Below are 17,013 nucleotides of genomic sequence, written 5' to 3' on the forward strand. Positions count from 1 at the left end.
AGTGCTGACATTAAATTTATTTTAGCTTGTTTGATGCAGGTTTACCCCCTTCCCTTTGTTGGGGTATGTCCTGTCTCTCTCTCTCTCTCTCTTCCTCCCTCCCTCCCACCCTCTTCCTCCCACCCTCTTCCTCCTTCCTATCTCCCTCCCTTTCTTCCTTACTTCCTAAATTCCTTCCTCCTTTCCTCCCTACCTCCCTCTCATAAAAAATACAACTGTTTACCATTGCCACGGGAGTGGTCTGGTGGTGGGATGAACTTAGCAGAGCGAAATATTAAAAAACATATATAATAGTTATCCATTATAATAGTTATCCATATATAATAGTTATCCAGCTTTGAAATGGGTCTTTATACAACTATAGAGATTTTATAAAGATTGCCTGTTTCATGCTATTACAGCTAAATTAAGGATAGGATAAAATTTGTTAATTTTCCCACGATAAGATATAATGATGTAAACAATATTTCCACAAGAAAAATAGTTTTGAAATATCGTTTAAACAAATATTTTTATAGCTGTAGCCAGGAGCCAAACTGTTCTCATTGTACGTTGCATTTTAACGTATACTTTACCTAGGGCAAAAACCCGTGTACAAGAAAATGGTAACGGCGCGCGAAATTGACAATGTCCCACTTACTGTTTGAAAGTCCTCTGGTTGGTTAGATGATCTTAGTTCGACAGTTTCTTGACGTTGAGAGCGAAAAGGGGCTGAGCAAGCAGTGCCAAAAATCGACGTAGGGGTCAGAATGTGGCCTTGGCACGATGTTCCTTCTTGAATTCTAGCGACCTTAACCAGCCAATGTCCGTCCCGTACCCCAGACCATTCCCCTTGCAAAACCTGGGTTAGGCTCAATTTTCCTGCACGCGCGCACTACCCGTCTCGACCATTCTTGCTCTCACACACATGCCCTCCTAGTCTCTACTCTCCACTCTCCCTCCACACACACACACACACACACACACACACACACACACACACACACACACACACACACACACACACACACACACACGTCACGTCACGTGAAACACATACGTTAATGTGTGATATATTAACGATCGTCAATGACAAGATGGCCGCCACCTCGGGGAAGATAAACACACCAAGAGATGAATGTTTTAAAGGACTCACCTTACAAGATGTAATGAAAGGAAGTTTTCTTGGCAGGTTAGAGATAATTGAGGACATGCTAAAGAAGTATGAAGAAAAAGTGCTTGAATTAGAAGAAAATGGAGCGCTCAGGAGTGAGTTTCACACTTTAAAAGCATTATTCAGCAAGGTAAGAAAATTACCGCCTTAATTAACGGACAAGGTAAAGATTCAGGAGGAACAAATCAAGGAATAATGATAGAAAATAAGGTATAGAAAGTGAAGAGGGGGGAATTTGACGAAATTAACAGTACTCATATGGTGAACAACTCCAATAAACCCGAAAGGCCAACTGAGAGTTATGCAGGGAGCCGGTCGGCCGAGCGGACAGCACGCTGGGCTTGTGATCCTGTGGTCCTGGGTTCGATCCCAGGCGCCGGCGAGAAACATTGGGCAGAGTTTCTTTCACCCTATGCCCCTGTTACCTAGCAGTAAAATAGGTACTTGGGTGTTAGTCAGCTGTCACGGGCTGCTTCCTGGGGGTGGAGGCCTGGTCGAGGACCGGGCCGCGGGGACACTAAAAAGCCTCGAAATCATCTCAAGATAGGATATGCAAGGAGAAGCTTCACGGATAACTTACATATAGGTGGTTAATAAAGAACTATTGAAGTACAATGAGGAAATTCAAGAGATGTATGCGCAAGTTGTAATAGTGAAAGAGACGATCAAGGAAGTGTGTTTGGAAGTTAAAACCAGAAATGACCAACAAGAAGCAGAAGTTAGGCCAGCAATTAGGAAAGAACTGATTACCAACAGTATATTAATACAAAACACTGCAGATGGAAGTAATTTCATAATAATTTTTGGGTGTTTAGAAAAGGAAATATCATCTAGGGTGGACAGAGCAGCAGAAGAGATGAAAATCATAGAGAAAATAGTAGGTTTAAGAGAAGGCCTCAATTCAAAGTTAAATATCGATGATTTTAGAAGAATAGGAAAATATGAGAGACAAGAACCGCCCCTTAAGGGTGACATTTAATGGGGTGAAACAAATGACGGAAGTGCTTAGAAATGCCAGGAAACTGCAGTGACAAACTTTGGTCAATAAGACACGACCTCTCAAAGGAAGACAGAGAAAAGCTGAAAATAAACCTCGATGAAGTGAAATGTCTAAATGGGAATAGAAACAAAAAATTAATACAAAATTATACAAAGTGATAGGGACTGGAAAGCTAGCGAAATGGTACATAGAAATAAGGCAACAAAATCATTAGAGGAAGGGAGCATAAAGGACAAATGGAAAGGGAACCTGTTCCTGAAAATTGTATATACCAACATAGATGGAACGAGATAAAACAAAATACTGGAGCTAAGAGATATAATTCAGCTTAAGGTCCCAGATATTGTCGCACTAACAGAGACGAAACTTGAAAATATTTTAAATGAAGTCATATTTCCAAGGGGCTATTCAGTTTGGATGCCAAGCCATCCCCCCACCATACTCACCACAACCATGCCATCCTCCACCATAACCATGATATCCCCCACCACACACCACAACCATGCCATCCCCTACCACAACCACTCCATCCAGTGATTAACTCCTACTCCAACAGTCACGGCCGCCCAAAACCCGATGAAAGACAACATCTTCACTACAATATTTGGTACTTGAGGAAGCATCTTATTTTAGTATTTCAAAAACATTTTAATTTACAGCAAGAGGGATGTTGGAGTAGGAATGGCAATGAACTGTCAGTAGAAACCACCAAGCCATTAAGACTATTTAGAACTTTTTAGGGATCAGGATAAGGATTTGGGATGGACGGAAGAGCAACGGTCTCACTCATGCAGGTCGGCGTTCAATCCCCAACCGTCAAAGTGGTTAGGCAGCATTCCTTTCCCCCCGTCCCATCCTAAATTCTTATCCATTCCATATGTCATATAGTTGTAATTACTTGGCGTTTTCCCTTCCCCTCTTAACTCCAACATCCCATGATTGAACCCCACAAAACCCGTCCCCACTAGCCCACCTCAAGGTTCAACCCCACACCACCCCATCCACTAGACCACCCTCCATCCATCCCCTGGACCACCCTCCACCCATCCCCTGGACCACCCTCCACCCATCCCCTGGACCACCCTCCACCCATCCCCTGGACATGTCATCATGGCCGACTAGCTAAGCTCGCAGTGATACAAAAAAGAACATTTTTCTTCGTCTGGTTCGTTGCCTTAATTAGTAAGGTGAAAAAACGTGGTTTGACTCGTTATAATTTCCCTGAGAGACGAAAGTAAAAGCGGGAGAGAAATATGGCTGATGTGTGACGAGGTGCGGGAAGAGAGAGTAAATTGTGGACCCTTTCCTGTGCTCACATGTGCTGGTGACCTCAGCTCCCGGCCCCCGGGTTTAGACGAATATTTTGTAGCTCATTGTGTGTGTGTGTGTGTGTGTGTGTGTGTGTGTGTGTGTGTGTGTGTGTGTGTGTGTGTGTGTGTGTGTGTCGGTGTGGGTGTGTGTGTGTACTGGCCTATTTGTGCTTGCGGGGGTTGAGCTCTGGCTCTTTGGTCCCGCCTCTCAACTGTCAATCAGCTGGTGTACATGGTCCTGAGACCCTGTGTGTGTGTGTGTGTGTGTGTGTGTGTGTGTGTGTGTGCGTGCGTTTGTTTTAGAGAGCTTAAAACACGTAGTAAATATGATAAGAAGATAGGTCCGGCGTCAGTACATTAGACATTCATCGCTTAGCAAGACGGGGTCCAAGAGCTAACAATTCTATCCAGTAGACACAAATAGTAAATGAGCACAAACACACACACACACACGAACCTAACTAAAAACATTAGCAGTAATTAACACAGCGCCGCGTTGCCCAGTACAAGCGGTGACAGCTGAAAAAAAAATTGACATTCTCCAGTTTTCTCTCGTGCGGTGAACATTACATTTCCTGGCGATTTCCGCCTACACGCTGATGATGTATACTCCCACGGTGTACACGCTACTGCTGTACACTGTACACTATTAGTGCTTGGTAGTAGGAAGAAGCTCTTGGGCCTGACTATTAGTGCTTGCTAACATGAAGGCCTAGCTCTTGGTTCTGACTACATACATGATAGTGTGTGATGTTGCTCGACTCGGTATTGATGACTGTTTCGTATCCGTTCTTGAAGCTGTGAACTATTGCCCGGATCACGCCTTCGTTCAGTCACTGTGTTCACTGTTCCCACACGGAATAACCACTTCTTTATATCCATGTGTCCCTCGTTTTACCAGTTTCTACCTACATCCACTCGTTTTATTTTTCTCTACCTTAAACAGTAGCTCTTTGAACGCCGTTTCTAAGTATCCCTTACTCATGAATTTGCTTTTGTTAGGGTTTAACCAAGCTTAATTTGTCTGGACATTCACGTAGTCTGTTGAGGTCTTCCGGCAGTGTCCTACAGTCCTCTGATGTCCTACAGTCCATTCGTACCATCAGCTTGGAATCACGTCACAAAACCTCGGTATATCCTCCCGTATTTAATCTGCCTATTCTCAAATAATATGACAGGCTTGCAAATAGTGTATGTACGTCCAAAGGGATCCGAATTCCTGTGGGAAGATATGATGTTACAAGGGTCCACGGCGGATCGAAACGTTGTCAGGCCAGAATGAGTCGGGTTATCTACCTTCAGGCACGTACAGGTAGGGTCCTGTAGCTCAGTGGTCACAGTGGTCGTTCACGAATCACAATCGGGGATCCATGGTTAGATTCCCCCGGCAGGAGAGAAATGGTTGGGTACGTTTCCTTTCACCTAACGCATCTGTTCACTTAGCAGTAAATGAGTACTCGGGCATTAGGCAACTGTTGTAGGGTGAGATTGCGTCCTGATGAAGGTCAGTAGTTCAACCTTTCGGAGACCTCGATATAAGCCTAAAGTACATATACTCAGGCTTCCTGTCCCCGACAGCAGAAATTAATAGTATACTGTGTCAGAGTTGTGGAGGCCAGTAGTAAGCACACTACTTCAAAGACAGAGTTCAATGTATGAACCAGATATCTTAGCTGGAGTGAATCAAATCTCTGACCTCTCTCTCAAAGATCTTTGACAATCAAGGCGCACCAGCCTCGTGTTTGGAGACAAAGGGAGCGACGAAGTGACCGTCTCAGAGTCGTAGCACCATTCCAGACCGTGTCTGACGTTAGAGGCGGCGGCCGACACTGACCACCTAACTGGGACATTAGAAAGATTGATGGACATCTTGGTTTCATTCTCTGAAGCTCTCAGGTGCTGTAGGCTCCAAGTGGGCGAGCATTCTTCCTAACACTGAAGTCGTACCAGCGGAGGCACGTTCCCACACCAGTCATACCAGGGAAGGAAATGGCCCACCATTTCACTTACAGCGATTTCACTTTCCTGTTTTCTTGTTCGACGCGGTTGAGTCTCAACATCTTGTACAGTATCTCGGTCTCTAGACAGACCAGAGTGAACGACTCAGAGTCCTCGACTCAGTCGCTAGTTCAATAATTGTAATAGTTCAAGTAGGTCGTTTTTATATACCTATATATTTCAGCTTTCTTGTATTTATATCTTTGTGTTCTCTATTTTGTGCACAATTTTAGGTTCAAATTTTTCGTCATTGAAAGTCATTTAATGGTTAATATTATATATATATATTATACAAACACAAGTGGCCCAAGCTCGTACTATAGAGGTGGTTTTCCATTTATTATTTTTACGATGCATACCGTCTGATATTGTTACTCTTTGCAAAACAACCCTACACAAAATTTCAACAGAATTAAATCATATTTATTGCTGCTGGCAGACGATTGAAATTTAGATCAATATGTTATATATGCAGTATTTCCACGCCACCTAAGAGGTAACTGCATTTGGCGCGTTTTTTTTTTTTTTGTGGTATCCCCAGTAGGCCTAATCCACAAGCATACTTTCAATTATTATTCAGAATGAGCAATTTGTCTTCTAACTGCAAGTTCTGTTGTCTTTGGAAACTGATCTCTATGGTACTCTACAATCTGCCAGATGTACTACAGTTTTTCATTCTTTGTGAGATGAGCGTTGAATAATGGATGAAAGCAACTGCTCTTTCTGCATTGTCATTATCAATACATTTTGTCTATGTTGTTTTGCTTCATAGAAGTCATCATTTTCGTTTCGATGGATCTAGTTGAAGAAATGACATTGAAAGTGGCATTTTTTCAAAGAATAATCTTCTTTTTGTCATGAAAAAACTTGTCAAGGTGTTCTCCGATATAGTCTTCTCGTTATAATTCAGAACAATTCACTTAATGGACGTTACAGTGGCAGGCTTGTCAAGAGCTGGAATCATTTGTTTCAAATCAGGAATCAATCAGCCATCAACGAATGCAAGTCACCAGCTCTTCGTTAAGGCAAAAGTGACGACTGAGCTCTTGTGGCAAGTCCGCACACACATCTTTTTCGTCGTAATTCTGAAGCAGTTTCAGACAGTTCAGGTTTGTCCTTGGTCCTTTAGCTGCAATAGGAGCTACAAATCACTTTCGCACAGAATGCAACAGCAAAGAGCGAATCGTTGCCTCTTCATTGCATATATTACTCGTGCCATCCATCTTTTTAAGGCACCTGGTTTGCACGTGCTCAATTTAAGGCACCTTGTATGGTAAAATATACCGCTCTAAGTTGTGTATCTCCTGGATATAAAATAGTTAATTCAACGAGCTCAAGATACTATGTTCTTGGAAGGTTCTTCTCAAATTCTTCCTTGCAGGACATACTTGCATCTTTCTCCGCAAAATGGGACGTGTCAGACTCGTACTGTTCTTTATGTATCGAATTCCAACTGTTTCTGAGACGTTGAAATAAGGCTGTCTGGTCCAATAACATGACACTGTTTGAATTCACTAGAAACAATTTTATTAATATGATATCAACATGCTAGAGGAACAGGCGGGAGGCCCAGCATCAGCGAACTTCAGCAGCAGTAGTAGTAGTAGCAAACATCAGCAGCAGTAGTAGCAAACATCAGCAGCAGTAGTAGCAAACATCAGCAGCAGTAGTAGCAAACATCAGCAGCAGTAGTAGCAAACATCAGCAGTAGTAGCAAACATCAGCAGAAGTAGTAGCAAACATCAGCAGTAGTAGTAGTAGCAAAGATCAGCAGTAGTAGTAGCAAAGATCAGCAGTAGTAGTAGCAAACATCAGCAGTAGTAGTAGCAAACATCAGCAGTAGTAGTAGTAGCAAACATCAGCAGTAGTAGTAGCAAACATCAGCAGTAGTAGTAGCAAACATCAGCAGTAGTAGTAGTAGTAGCAAACATCAGCAGTAGTAGTAGCAAACATCAGCAGTACATCAGCAGTAGTAGTAGCAAACATCAGTAGTAGTAGTAGCAAACATCAGCAGTAGAAGTAGCAGCAAACATCAGCAGTACATCAGAAGTAGTAGTAGCAAACATCAGCAGTACATCAGCAGTAGTAGTAGCAAACATCAGCAGTAGTAGTAGCAAACATCAGCAGTAGTAGTAATAGCAAACATCAGCAGCAGTAGTAGCAGCAAACATCAGAAGCAGTAGTAGCAAACATCAGCAGTAGTAGTAGTAGCAAACATCAGCAACAGTAGTAGTAGCAAACATCAACAGTAGCAGAAGTAGCAAACATCAGCAGTAGTAGAAGTAGCAAACATCAGCAGTAGTAGTAGCAAACATCAACAGTAGTAGTAGTAGCAAACATCAGCAGCAGTAGTAGTAGCAAACATCAGCAGTAGTAGTAGTAGCAAACATCAGCAGTAGTAGAAGTAGCAAACATCAGCAGTAGTAGTAGTAGCAAACATCAACAGTAGTAGTAGTAGCAAACATCAGCAGCAGTAGAAGTAGCAAACATCAACAGTAGTAGAAGTAGCAAACATCAACAGTAGAAGTAGCAAACATCAGCAGTAGTAGAAGTAGCAAACATCAGCAGCAGTAGAAGTAGCAAACATCAGTAGTAGTAGAAGTAGCAAACATCAGCAGCAGTAGAAGTAGCAAACATCAGCAGTAGTAGTAGTAGCAAACATCAACAGTAGTAGAAGTAGCAAATATCAGCAGCAGTAGAAGTAGCATACATCAGTAGTAGAAGTAGCAAACATCAGCAGTAGTTGTAGCAAACATTAGCAATAGTAGAAGTAGCAAACATCAGCAGTAGAAGTAGCAAACATCGGCAGCAGAAGAAGTAGCAAACATCAGCAGCAGTAGAAGTAGAAAACATCAGCAGTAGTAGAAGTAGCAAACATCAGCAGTAGAAGTAGCAAACATCGGCAGCAGTAGAAGTAGCAAACATCAGCAGCAGTAGAAGTAGCAAACATCAGCAGCAATAGAAGTAGCAAACATCAGCAGCAGTAGAAGTAGCAAACATCAGCAGCAGTAGTACCAGCAAACATCAGCAGCAGTAGAAGTAGCAAACATCAGTAGCAGTAGAAGTAGCAAACATCAGCAGCAGTAGAAGTAGCAAACATCAGCAGCAGTAGAAGTAGCAAACATCAGCAGCAGTAGAAGTAGCATACATCAGTAGTAGAAGTAGCAAACATCAGCAGCTGCAGTAGTAGAAGTAGCAAACATCAGCAGCTGCAGTAGAAGTAGCAAACATCAGCAGCAGTAGTAGTAGCAAACATCAGCAACAGTAGTAGTAGCAAACATCAGCAGCAGTAGTAGTGGCAAACATCAGCAGCAGTAGTAGTAGCAAACATCAGCAGCAGTAGAAGTAGCAAACATCAGCAACAGTAGAAGTAGCAAACATCAGCAACAGTAGTAGTAGCAAACATCAGCAGCAGTAGTAGTAGCAAACATCAGCAGCAGTAGTAGTAGCAAACATCAGCAGCAGTAGTAGCAGCAAACATCAGCAGCAGTAGAAGTAGCAAACATCAGCAACAGTAGAAGTAGCAAACATCAGCAGCAGTAGAAGTAGCAAACATCAGCAGCAGTAGTAGTATCAAACATCAGCAGCAGTAGTAGTAGCAAACATCAGCAACAGTAGAAGTAGCAAACATTAGCAGCAGTAGTAGTAGCAAACATCAGCAGTAGTAGTAGGAGCAAAGATCAGCAGTAGTAGTAGTAGCAAACATCAGCAGCAGTAGTAGCAAACATCAGCAGCAGTAGTAGCAAACATCAGCAGCAGTAGTAGCAAACATCAGCAGTAGTAGTAGCAAACATAAGCAGTAGTAGTAGCAAACATCAGCAGTAGTAGTAGTAGCAAACATCAGCAGCAGTAGAAGTAGCAAACATCAGCAGTAGTAGGAGTAGCAAACATCAGCAGCAGTAGTAGCAAACATCAGCAGTAGTAGTAGTAGTAGCAAACATCAGCAGCAGTAGTAGTAGTAGTAGCAAACATCAGCAGTAGTAGTAGTAGCAAACATCAGCAACAGTAGAAGTAGCAAACATCAGCAACAGTAGAAGTAGCAAACATCAGCAGTAGTAGGAGTAGCAAACATCAGCAGCAGTAGTAGCAAACATCAGCAGTAGTAGTAGTAGTAGCAAACATCAGCAGCAGTAGTAGTAGTAGTAGCAAACATCAGCAGTAGTAGTAGCAAACATCGGCAGTAGTAGTAGTAGCAAACATCAGCAGTAGTAGTAGTAGTAGCAAACATCAGCAGTAGTAGTAGCAAACATCAGCAGTAGTAGTAGCAAACATCAGCAGTAGTAGTAGCAACCATAAGCAGCAGTAGTAGTAGCAAACATCAGCAGTAGTAGTAGCAAACATCAGCAGTAGTAGTAGCAAACATCAGCAGTAGTAATAGTAGCAAACATCAGCAGTAGTAGTAGTAGCAAACATCAGCAGTAGTAGTAGCAAACATCAGCAGTAGTAGTAGCAAACATCAGCAGTAGTAGTAGCAAACATCAGCAGTAGTAGTAGCAAATATCAGCAGTAGTAGTAGCAAACATCAGCAGTAGTAGTAGCAAACATCAGCAGTAGTAGCAGCAAACATCAGAAGAAGTAGTAGCAAACATCAACAGTAGTAGTAGTAGCAAACATCAGCAGTAGTAGTAGCAAACATCAGCAGTAGTAGTAGCAAACATCAGCAGTAGTAGTAGCAAACATCAGCAGTAGTAGTAGCAAACATCAGTAGTAGTAGTAGTAGCAAACATCAGCAGTAGTAGTAGCAAATATCAGCAGTAGTAGTAGCAAACATCAGCAGTAGTAGTAGCAAACATCAGTAGTAGTAGCAGCAAACATCAGAAGCAGTAGTAGCAAACATCAACAGTAGTAGTAGTAGCAAACATCAGCAGTAGTAGTAGTAGCAAACATCAGTAGTAGTAGCAGCAAACATCAGAAGCAGTAGTAGCAAACATCAGCAGTAGTAGTAGCAAACATCAGCAGTAGTAATAGTAGCAAACATCAGCAGTAGTAGCAAACATCAGCAGTAGTAGTAGCAAACATCAGCAGTAGTAGTAGCAAACATCAGCAGTAGTAGTAGCAGTAGCAAACATCAGCAGTAGTAGTAGCAAATATCAGCAGTAGTAGTAGCAAACATCAGCAGTAGTAGTAGTAGCAAACATCAGCAGTAGTAGAAGTAGCAAACATCAGCAGTAGTAGAAGTAGCAAACATCAGCAGCAGTAGTAGTAGCAAACATCAGCAGCAGTAGAAGTAGCAAACATCAGCAGTAGTAGAAGTAGCAAACATCAACAGTAGTAGAAGTAGCAAACATCAGCAGTAGTAGAAGTAGCAAACATCAGCAGCAGTAGTAGTAGCAAACATCAGCAGCAGTAGAAGTAGCAAACATCAGCAGTAGTAGAAGTAGCAAACATCAGCAGTAGTAGAAGTAGCAAACATCAGCAGTAGAAGTAGCAAACATCAGCAGTAGTAGAAGTAGCAAACATCAACAGTAGTAGAAGTAGCAAACATCAGCAGTAGAAGTAGCATACATCAGTAGTAGAAGTAGCAAACATCAGCAGAAGTAGTAGCAAACATCAGCAGCAGTAGAAGTAGCAAACATCAGCAGCAGTAGTAGTAGCAAACATTAGCAGTAGTAGAAGTAGCAAACATCAGCAGTAGAAGTAGCAAACATCGGCAGCAGTAGTAGTAGCAAACATCAGCAGTAGTAGAAGTAGCAAACATCAACAGTAGTAGAAGTAGCAAACATCAGCAGTAGAAGTAGCATACATCAGTAGTAGAAGTAGCAAACATCAGCAGTAGTAGTAGCAAACATCAGCAGCAGCAGTAGAAGTAGCAAACATCAGCAGCAGTAGAAGTAGCAAACATCAGCAGCAGTAGAAGTAGCAAACATCAGCAGCAGTAGAAGTAGCAAACATCAGCAGCAGTAGAAGTAGTATACATCAGTAGTAGAAGTAGCAAACATCAGCAGCAGCAGTAGTAGAAGTAGCAAACATCAGCAGCAGTAGAAGTAGCAAACATCAGCAGCAGTAGAAGTAGCAAACATCAGCAGCAGTAGAAGTAGCAAACATCAGCAGCAGTAGTAGCAGCAAACATCAGCAGCAGTAGAAGTAGCAAACATCAGCAGCAGTAGAAGTAGCAAACATCAGCAGTAGTAGCAGCAAACATCAGCAGCAGTAGAAGTAGCAAACATCAGCAGCAGTAGTAGTAGCAAACATCAGCAGCAGTAGTAGTAGCAAACATCAGCAACAGTAGAAGTAGCAAACATCAGCAGCAGTAGTAGTAGCAAACATCAGCAGCAGTAGTAGTAGCAAACATTAGTCGCAGTAGTAGTAGCAAACATCAGCAGCAGTAGTAGTAGCAAACATCAGCAACAGTAGAAGTAGCAAACATCAGCAACAGTAGAAGTAGCAAACATCAGCAGTAGTAGGAGTAGCAAACATCAGCAGCAGTAGTAGTAGCAAAGATCTGCAGCAGCAAACAGCAGCACCCACAGCAGCAAACAGCAACACCCACAACAGTAATATTATACACCAGCAGCAGCAAACGTCAGCAGCAACAGACACCAATACCAGTAGCAGCATCAGCAACTTCAGCAGCAAACTGCAGCACCAGCAGTGCTTTAGTGAAATGTAAACATGGGGAACGACGCAACACATTAGAACATGTCGACAAACATACGCTCTCATAAAAGCCGACGCTGGTGGACAGCGCCATCTACAGCCTAGAGACACCGTTTGAGAGCAACGTTATAAGATATATATCTTACTAAAGCTGTTCGTTACTCTTGCCTGGCTCACACGCACACGTAAATGAAGTTAGTATCTAGTTCAAGATCCGTAATGAGAGGCGGGTCGCCATTAAGGTAATGCTCTATGTGGCTACATTGCACACCACGAGCCACTGGCGCCATTAGAGGGAAAGCAAAGCTGGGAGGTGTGTGTGTGTGAGCAACAGTTGGACCTCTCACAATCCTCAGAGATCCACAGCCATGGTCTACGATGCTACTTGGCCTATCCTCACCTCTATCTCTGCTTACAGAATCAAAGTTCAGCTCATTGGCCATGCGTTTCTAGTCGTTGGTCATATATAAGACTACAGGAAAATGCATAAAGCCCATTGGCCTCTTTGAGGCACTTGTATCACAATCGACTTGAGAATGGTCCAGGACGGACCGAAACGTCGTTGTCCCTTCACCTTCTAGTGTGTGGTCTGGTCAACATTCTTCAGCCACGTTATTGTGATTCATCGCCTGCACTTGTACCAAACTTGTATACATGTGGGACCTACGCTTGAAACATTTATTATGCTTTAAAAAGGTGTAATTCAAGCTTTGACCAAACATTGTGTGTGTGTAATGGCTCAATGATCCTTTGCTAAATGATATTCTTATAAATATGCAAAATTTGAAAACATAATTAATTTTGTCTGGGACACGAACCCTGTGTATGTATATACTTCAGGCTTCTATTGCGATCCCTCCCAAGATAGAACTACAGACCCTGCCCAGGACGCAACCCCAAGTAAACAGAAGCTTTAGGTGAAAGGAAAGTTCCCAAGCACATCTGTGCTGCCTGGAAATCGATTGAGAGTCGAGAACGAAGCCAACTGTACTATTTAGTTTACAGGTTCCACTTCCAGGCCCTTCTTCAGAGTCCTGACTACCTTCTCACTACCAGCCTTAATTATTTTATACTTGGGTGGATTTAATTTTATTTATGATTTCTCTGACCTTTGTTTCGTCATTCACTGTCATTCAGTATTGAGAAAAACTTGAGAAAAACTAAAGAAGTGTTAAGTCTGCAGACTCAAACAATGCTCTTTTGTCATGTTAGGGACTCAAACATCCTTATTGATTGGTCTTCTTCTGAAATACTCTTTCCTGCCTCTACTTTTCACAGCCGCCGTCTTGTTCAATCAGCTATGATACACAACATACCCAACATGACCCTTAGTTCTGGCTTTGTTGCTCTTGACTCTTCCCTTTCACAGTACATACTTAAATGCTCCAACCTTCTAAACAAACGTGATCCTACCCCTTTCTCTTGCCCCTTTCCTTTTTCTTACCTTTCCTCTTACGTTCCTCTTATTCTTTCCTCATCCGATACTTACATTCATCTCATTCTTACCTTCATTCCATTCTTACCTTTCATCTTACTCTTACCTTTTTCTCTTATCTGCTCCTCACCTCCCGCCTCGCACTCTTAGTTGTAACAAGGTAACAATACCGACCATGACATTGTGTGTTTGCAGGGTTACCTTATTTATTTTCGCGTACTTTCTTCTCTTTGATCGCGACTTGATAATGGTCCAGGACGAACCACAACGACGTCGTTTCTCGATTTTCTGATGTGTGGTTTGGTTATCATATCTTCAGCCACGTTATTAAAACTCATCGTCTGCAGATAGACGGATAGACAGATGGATAAAGGGATGGATGGACAGAGGGACTGGTGGATGGATGGATGGACAAATGAGATATACAGACCCTGGCAACACCGGATACCTCCCTAGTTTATGTACATGTACAAAAGTCTACTTCACAGATTGGGCTGGAATGTACTGCAAGTTTAAACACTAGCGAGGATGTGTGGATTTGCTCACATCCTCGCGAGGATGTGTGGATTTGCTTTGTAGATTTGGAAATAATCTTCAATACACACTACCTTCATCTCTATTTACACTACTTACAACCATCATCACTATATCCATTTTTGCAGAACACAATAATCATTACTGAAAATTATGGTACTCCCCTTATCCCTTTCTCTCTCAATTCTTACTACATAGCAGTCCTGTTATGCATTTATTATTTTTGGTAGTTTAGTTTCTGTGGTTGCAATTACATATGTATCATCCTCGCATGTGTGTGTTCTGGGTTAATTTGTCATCTTTGTAATCCAATCTATACTTGGGTACACGACCATAAAATTCATTTCTGTTTCACCTTGCCTGCAAGCCTTTCTATCCATCTCCCTGGTGATGGATAGATGGAAAGCAGGGTAGAGGGGGATTAGTGATCGTTGAAGTTGTGAGGGATGGGATAATTGAAGGTAGTGAGATATGAGTGTTAGGTGGATAGGTGAAGAAGAGAAGGGAATGAGAGAAGTAAAGGGGAAAGAAAATGGGAAGGGGGTGTGCTGGAGGAAGAGAACATGGTGATGAGGGGCAAAACAGGGGGATGGTGGTGAGGAGAAAATGGGAGGGTGGTGTGAGGAAGTAGGTGATGTAAAGAATGGGAAAGGATAGCGAGTATGAAATTGTGAAACTGAATAAAAGAAAATAGACGAACGAAGAAAGGAGGGGAGAATAAGAGGAATTTGAGAATAAAAAAAGACGAAACAGCAGCACGTTAAAGAAAGGGAAGATACTGAGGCAAGTGAAAGGACGATGAGAGATAGTAAAAGGAAAGTGATGGAAAGATCCTGGAAATAAGAGATAACAGTGAGAGGGAGAGAGAAAGCGTTGACAAGATGAAGGAATGGAGAGGAAGAGAGAGACGGGACGGGGGTGGTAATGAGACGGAGGAGAGGACTGTGGGAGACAAGTGTGAGGAGACAGGCTGACAAAGTGGTTTGATTATCACGGGGAATGTCCTGCCTGGCTACCAACCACGCCACCCCCAACCACGCCACCCCCAACCACGCCACATCCCAGCCACGCCCAGCCCAAGTGGTTGGACAGGGTGGTAGAGCGGTGTCTCCCTTCATGCAGGTCGGTGTTCAATCCCCGCGGCCATGTAAACCCCGACGACACCAACCCACTCCCCCCCCCCCCCTCAAAGACGAACCCCACCTTCGACGACGTGTCACATGAATGCTTAGAACCAACACTTCTTTCTTCCCTGAAACCAGTTGACTCATAGTCCAGATTAATCTAATATACGATGCTTAAGGCGATTCAGGGCGTGGTGGCTCAAAGGTGTGATTCACAGGTGAGGGAGACGGGTTGGGAGAGACGAGGTTATTTAGCTTATATGTACAGCCCTCGCCCCTCCTGTCTAAACGACGATGTTCGGGCCAACCAGTGGGGGTTACAGCATGGTGCTTGTTGAACTAAGGTGTAGGCACTGCACGTCCTGAGTATGGCGAGATGTACTGGCATACTAACCGGTGGTGATTGATTGATAAAGATTAAGCCACCCAAGAGGTGGCACGGGCATGAATAGCCCGTAAATAACCGGTGGAAGTGGAAAAGGTTTTTATACGGTCCGGGAGGACAAGTCAGGTGAGGGGAAGGTAGCCTCATATAACAGGCTATTAATTATTTTGACCAGACCACACACTAGAAGGTGAAGGGACGTCCCTTCACCTTCTAGTGTGTGGTCTGGTCAATATACTTTAGCCACGTTATTGTGACTCATCCCCTGCACAGGCTATTAATTATAATAGAGTATATGTATTACGGACTATTCATTCCTGTGCCACCTCTTGGGTAGCCTAATCTTCATCAACTAACAGAGTATAACTGTCATTAGTTAATTCACGTTATAATCAGAGTATATTTTATATGACTAAAGTGAACAGGGAACCCGGCGGAGCCTGGGATAATCTAACAATGATTGGGCAAGTACAACTCAAAACGAACTTTCAGGCATATACCTTGCCACTGAATTTTTAAAAGACAAAGGCAGTAGACTTATATACTGTGAATATTTGAAAACGAAAATCACCGCCTGTTAGGCAAACCATTCCTTGCATACTACGCCAAGTAGTGCGTTCTGGCTATTAGGAACGACACTGTGTATATTATATATGCAAATAAACCACATTAAAATAGACGAATCGTCTCAGTGCTTTCGCAAATTGACCATTGTCAGACAACATGAAGAGAGAAGATAGGAGAGACGAGAGAAGAGAGGAAGAGGAAGGCGAGAGGAAAAGCGAGAGAGGGAGAGAGGAACAGAGGAGAGTTAGAGAGAGAAGAGAGGGTGTGAAGAGAGGTGGGGGGAAAGTGGAGAGTAGGGAAGGGAGAGAGAAGATTGAAATTCAAGTATGGTAAAGGGGAGAGATAAAGACTGAAAGGTAATGGAGAAGGAATTAATGAAGTGGTAGCAGCAAAGAAAGACTGAGGGAAGATATATAGAAAGATAAAGATGAGAGCGAAGAACATGAATGAGGGAAGCTACAGTGACGGGAGATGAAAGGACACAAGAGGGTGCGAGAAGAAAGGGACAAAAGGGGTGAGAAGGAGAGACAAACAACCACACACAAAACACACACACATACCAATACACGAATGTACTAACACACGAAAGAACTCGTATTTGTTGAAGTATCCGTGAGTTGATGTTTACGAATCACGTCTTTTTGAGATTTTGCTGTCCACATGTTCTAAATATATAACCGTGATAAGAGAGACGGGAGAAATATTATGTTTAGTACAGAAATATATTGGGACAGGGAGGAGCCAATGTTTTCCTTAGTAAGTTATTCCTGGTACAAGCAGGGTTATTTCCTTGCTGGAGACCTGGGTCTGTATTAGTCCCTTCCCCTCCCATATTACGTCTTTCTGCTACCTTACCTTGAGGTTACCTTGAGGTGCTTCCGGGGCTTAGCGTCCCCGCGGCCTGGTCGTC

This window comes from Procambarus clarkii, chromosome 81, assembly GCF_040958095.1.
Source record: "Procambarus clarkii isolate CNS0578487 chromosome 81, FALCON_Pclarkii_2.0, whole genome shotgun sequence".
In the NCBI taxonomy this organism is placed as follows: domain Eukaryota; kingdom Metazoa; phylum Arthropoda; class Malacostraca; order Decapoda; family Cambaridae; genus Procambarus; species Procambarus clarkii.